The sequence below is a fragment of the Miniopterus schreibersii genome, assembly GCF_964146895.1.
Source record: "Miniopterus schreibersii genome assembly, chromosome: 16".
NCBI classification, from domain to species: Eukaryota; Metazoa; Chordata; class Mammalia; order Chiroptera; family Miniopteridae; genus Miniopterus; species Miniopterus schreibersii.
In genome coordinates this window covers 7724280-7730125 of record NC_138116.1, presented here as the reverse complement: position 1 = coordinate 7730125, position 5846 = coordinate 7724280, and positions in this window count along the sequence as shown.

Sequence of the window (5846 nt, the reverse complement as noted above, 5' to 3'; positions counted from 1 at the left end):
GCTCCGGAGGTGACACATGGGGACTCGGAGTGGTTAGGTGACCTGCAGCCTTAGGGAAGGTTACCTGTATCTCTCTCCATCTCCCTCTCTAAACAAAGGTGCACTGTCTAAGGCGGCACTTTTCCAAAGAAATGAAATACAAAGTCACCGAGTCTTCGTGAGCAAGGTCCTGGGTCTGAGCTCCTCTGGAGTCGCAGCCGGTGTGACTTCCCCTCCAGAGGGGTATTTGTGGGACTGACTCGAGGTTGGAGATCTGGCCAGATGCCTCTCGGGGAGCCCCAAGTCCTCGTTTTCTGGGATTCTAGGATTTCAGCCCGGTACATAATTCCAGAAAAGAATTACTCTCTGCTTTATTAAACTTGTCTGCACTTAGGCAAAGTGGGCTATTTGTCCTCTGTAGGGTTTTTCTTTAAAGGAGGGGGGGAGAGTGAGCATGTGCAGAAATCCATCACCTTGCTTTCCAGTTTCCAGGCAACCGCGCAGGATTACAACAAGTCACATGATACCCCTGCTGCCAGGGAGAAGGGGGAAATGGAAAACTGTGCTATCTTGAGAAAGGGGCTGGGTATAAGCGGAGGACTCTGGATTGTCCTCCAGAAATATTATCAACAAGTAGCCAAGGACCTGGAGGCTCCCAAGGGCTCCTGGCTTCTCAGCACTTGGCCCAGCCTCCTGCTGGATGGGCAGTGAACCACCAGATATGAAATTGGGAAGGGGGGGATGGAGGGGGAGTCATTGACCCAAGGTTACCAAGCACCTGTTCTGGAAACCAGGCTCTCAGGGGGGTCATTAGTGAGAAGATCTAATCCAAACAAGGCCTGGCTCCTGATTGCCCACCTCCAGTCCCTGCCGCAGCCCTGGGATAATTACGGGGCAAAGCCTGTGATGACTGGGGCAGGCTGGGGGGGCGGCAGTGAAGGGTCAGTGGGGACAGCTGGGAGGGGAGGAAAACCACCCATGAAGACAGAGTTTCCACTTCCTTTTTGAAAGCCGCCTCTTTCTGATCATCGTTTATTTTGATTTTGGATGTTTTGATTTTTTTATCTCCCCTCCCCCAACATGTGTGCATAGGCACATACACTCCAGGCTGTTGTTTATATTATAGAAGCTTCTATGGCCATTCATCCCCTTCTGTATATACTTTTGTTCCCGTAATAACACCCTCTGTGGCTCGAAGACTCTCTGGAACCACAGGGACAGCTTTGCTTCTGGCTCTCCTGGGGTCGCTGAAGGGGGTGGGCGTGCCCTTGGCCATGGGTCTCGCCTACCAGATGCCAGCCTTCCCCAAGGCCGGGCTATTAGATCAAGGGGACCTGAAGTGGCCTGGCTTCCAGTATCCTCACACCCAGCAGCGTCCCGAGGCAAAGATGAGTCATGGGGCCAATCTCCCACTGGTCTTCACGGTCTGCCCCGAAGTGGTTGTATTTCATAGCCTTGACTGCTGGATTTTTGCCAGCCTGGCCACCTGGGGAGGTGAGCCCTAAGGGGCAGACCTTGGACGCGTAGAGGCTGGTGTCGGAGAGGGAGATGCCACCCATCTTGGCACCCAGGGGCTAACAAGAACTCTAGTCCCTTGTAAAAGCCCCATGGGCATGGAGGGGTGGGGGTGGGGAGATAGAGCACAGCAGCTCCCCCTTTCCCAGCAGAGCACGGGGGTGTATTTTCTCTTGTCCTCCTTGAATGTTTCAAAGTCCTGAAGGCCCAATGGCAGGTCAGAGGCACCTCTGCACTGAAGAGGGTTTGGCACCCTTTAAGTTCAACAGGAAAGTAAATAAAGAAAAAGTGAGTAGAGTTGGAGGGCGAAAGCCTCACACGGCTCCAACTGTGCTAGGCTGTTCCTTTCATTTCTGGAACAAATTTGGTTACATCTTTGTTTTTTAAGAGAAGGAAAAGTTAATTATTAGCTTGTCCTATGAGGGGTCATTCTGTAACAATAGATGAGTAAATTGAAAAATGTTCTAGGTTTGTGACATTTTCTCATTACCGTAAGTGAGAAGAGAAGGTTTGGCTCATAAACATCAGGGGAATGTGGGCAGGAATTCAAAGGTGACAGTGGGGCGAGGCGTTTTCAATACGTTGAAGCTGCGGGTGGAAGGGAAAAAGACATTCCATGTCTGTTTAATATGTAACATATGGGAGGGTGGGGGATGCTCCAAGGAAAGTGTTGCGTATGCGGTTGTTACCGAAGGATGGTGGATGTGCACAGGGAGGGTTCCGCCGGCCAGGTTGGGAAGCTGGGGTTAAATCTGCAGGGGATTGAGGCGTGCTTCCTAACAAGGTGTCAGATCCCATCTTCAGCACTCAGGCCTGTGCTGGCAGATTCACACCCCCATTCACACATCCAGGAACACTTGCTCCGTGGTCCTCACTCACACGCAGAAGCGCAAGCGCGCGCGCACAGCATGCACATGCCTTCTAAGTCCAGGCCCGCCTTCGCCCAGTGGACGCTTGGCCAGTCAGTCGCAGGAATAGAAATTCCTTTACAAGATCCTCCAAGCCCACATTCCCAGGAAAACTTGAATAGAGGTGCAAAAGTGTTTGATGATAGGGAAAAAAAAAAAAAAATCTGCTTGCTTGCAGTTCTTGTGTCGGCCGGAATGCTACAATCAACTGTTGCTTTCCAGAGCTGGGGAGGACCAGGGCAGGCGAGGGTGGGGCGGGAGGGGAGGAAGCCAGAGCTACTAGAAAACTTGAAAGACAAAATCCCGACTCGGGCACAGAGAGCCCCCGGGGCGGCGGGGGCCTGACGGCGGCGGAGGAGGGCCCGGGACGGGTTACCGAGCGCGCGGAGCGTGCGGCAGGGGCGGGCCCGGCCCGGCCCGGGCGGGCGCCAGGCGCTGTTCCTTTAAGGCGGGCGGCGCGGGCCGGCCGAGCGCCGCTGTGATTGGCGCGGCGGGATCACTGGCTCCCCAAGCCTGGCCCGGGGGAGTCGGCTGGAGCCCGCTGCGCTTTGATAAGGTCCTGGCAACTCAGTAACAACCCGAAAGCTCGGAAATAAAAATAACCCCTCATAGCGATGGATTTCGTGGCTGCCCGGCGTTCGAGGCGCCCGTCTTCCCTGCCCAAAGCCCTGCTGTAAAAGGTAGGGGTGAAGGCGCCGCCCCGGCAAAGCTGCTTCAAAGAAAGCCCCCCCGGGACAAGGGGCGAGGTCACTCCAAGCCTCCTTGGGGGCGTCGGGGGCGGGAGGGGGTCTGGTCCGACGGAGACCCGGCCGGGAAGGGCGTCGCGAGCCGGACGACCCCTAGGAGGGGCGGTGGGCGCACGGGGGGCGGCCCGGGGCGCGGCCGGTGCGTACCTCCCTTTCAGGACCGTGCGCTCGGCTCGCGCCTTTGAAGTGCACTGTTAAATCCACAGCGCAGTTTTTGTTGGAAGCGCCCGGAGGACATTTGGTGCGCGGAGTGACTGCTGGAAACAGGACCTGTGTTGAAAGCCGGGCCGGGCGGGGGCCGGAGGGGCCGGGGGCGGCCGCGGCGGGGGCGGAGGCCCACTCGGATCTTTTGCATAAAAGGGGCGGCGAGGAACGCCGCTTCCCCTCCCTCGCCGGTGGATCTCGTTCTAATCCCGGATTGTTTCCCCGCACCCTCCTCCCCTGCCGCGCGACTCCCCATGTTCCCCGACGCCAGGACCGGCCCGGGGGGGCCCGGGGCTGCTGCGAGCCGATCCGGGGGCCCGGGCCGGGGCCCAGCCCGGGGCGCCTGCGAGGTCTCGCCGCGAAGCGCGCGCGCGGATCTATGGTGAGTGCGGAGGCAGCGGCGGCGGGGCGGCCCGCGCGCTTTGATGTGCCGGGCGGCCCTTTGAAGTTGTCAGGCCGGCTATTTCGGGGCGCGCTCCGGGCAGGCGCGGAGGAGAGCTGCGGGCCCGGCGCCCAGCGCTTCTGGGGGCTTGGCCCGGCTGCCCCGAGCGCCCTGCGCGTAAGCCCCCTCCCCAGCGGGGTGGCGGGGGCCCCGGGGGAGAGACTTCTGTAAGTGGCGGCTGCGGCGGGGGCGGAGAGGGTGTAGATCCCCCCGGGAAGCTCATCGTTGTCTTGGTTATGGGATGTGAGCTGGGTTGTGAGTGTGCACGGCTTTGGAAGGTGGGATGAAAGGGTGGCGGCGCCCCCCACTTGCCCTCCCCTCCGCCCCCTTCCCCCGCCTTTCCCCCCGCCCCCCTCCTCTCCTCCCGCCTCTCTCCCCCCTCCCCTCCCAGCCACTGGTCCGCGCTTAGGGGCCCCGAGTACTGGCCGAGGCTCAGTCTGCGAGCTGGAGCGGCCCGAGCCCGGGCACCCGCGTCCCCCGCGCCTCTCCTCCCCGCCCGGGCCCTGCGCCCCTGGCCGCCCCGGCCCCTTCTGCGGAGGCAGAGACTCCGCGCGTCGCCATTTCTGGACCAGGCTGCTGCTTTCCGTGCTTTTTCTGCGGGCTCCTCTGCGAGCGACCGCGCCGGGGACCGACCCGCGCCTGGGTCGGGGTTTTGCGAGCGCCTCCCGGGGCTTCGGCCCCGCGCTCCACGGCTTTGGACGCGTTCAATTGGATTTGGGCCGGGGGGCGGGCCGAGGGGCTCGGCGGAGATGAGAGCCCGGCCTCGGGCCGCCTTCGTCTTCCAGGTAACGGGGCCGCGCCACCTCCCCTCCGCCGGGCTAACGCGGCGCTGCCGGCAGCCCTGCCACTCAGCCGGCCGAGTTGCCCGGCCCCGCGGCCCGAGGCCCCGGGCGGGGACCGCACGCACCCACCCGGGGCCCGGAGCTCCGGCCCCGCGCTCGGGGTCGCGCCCAGTCCCCCTCCGCCCGCCCCTGCCCTCCTTAGTTCGATCCTTCCCGTGCTGGGAAAGCGGCTTGTTTATTGGTTAGATAAGACTTTTCTTTTGGAAAAAAGAGACAGGCTCTATTCAGGTCAGTAGAGTTTGGGAGTCTTGGCATAGACATCGGTAGCGTGAGACGGTTTCTGGTCCGGTTTTGTAGGGTTCACGGCTCCGGGAGGTGGCTTGGGAGGAGGGGGAGACGGACGGGGTGGTGGGTCCCAAGGCTTCTCTGCTGTCTCGCAAAGTTTGAAGATCAAAGTCTCGTCTGAGTGAGTTGGTTTCTGGTTTGGGGGAGCTGGGAAGACAGAGGTGTAGACTGAGTCTTATTCTTGGCAGGAGGCGGGGGCGCAGGGACATTTACAGCGCGGGGGGGGGGGATGCTTTTTCCAGCTGGGAGTCCGGGAGCCCATTCCGCCCCGTGCTGGGCGGGCTTCTTTCTCGGTCGAAGATCTGAATTTTTAAGGAGTGGGAAGGGGGAGCGCAGAGGGAAGGGGTGGGTGGGGGGAATGGGAACCAGATGCCGGGGAAGGGCACGTTTGGAGCTCGAGTTATCTGTGCGGAGAGCCGAGTGGGGAAATTTACCGAAATTGGTTTCACCTGCACACAGCCCTGCGGCTGGGAGTGCGTGTGTTTGGAGTTGATGCTGGGAGGGGGAGGAGGGAGTGGGGCGGGGAGGCGCGGGCCGGCTGCCCTGCGTGCTCCCGGGCCAGTGGGTTTTTTGGAAGGTTATGTCTCACACCTCGCGTGCCCCTTCTTCGCCCCCACCTCCCACCCTCCCGGCTCCCATCTCACCTTCCCCGCCCCTTCTCCTTGTAACCCCCTCCCCAATCCCCCCCCCCCCCCGTGTGCAGGGAGCTCAGATTTCGCCTTTGAAAAAGCGTCTGATACCTTAGATGAGCACCTCGCAGATAGCTGGGTTGCTTGATTTGAATTTGAGGAGTTGAAAAGCCTGTTTACTTTCTTGCTTTGATGTTGGGCAGATCTGGTTTTGATTAGATCAATACCCTTTTCTCTCCCTACCTCCCCCTTCTTTTTCTTTCCAGAAAGGAGGCTCAGATGAGCCCCTGCTGACT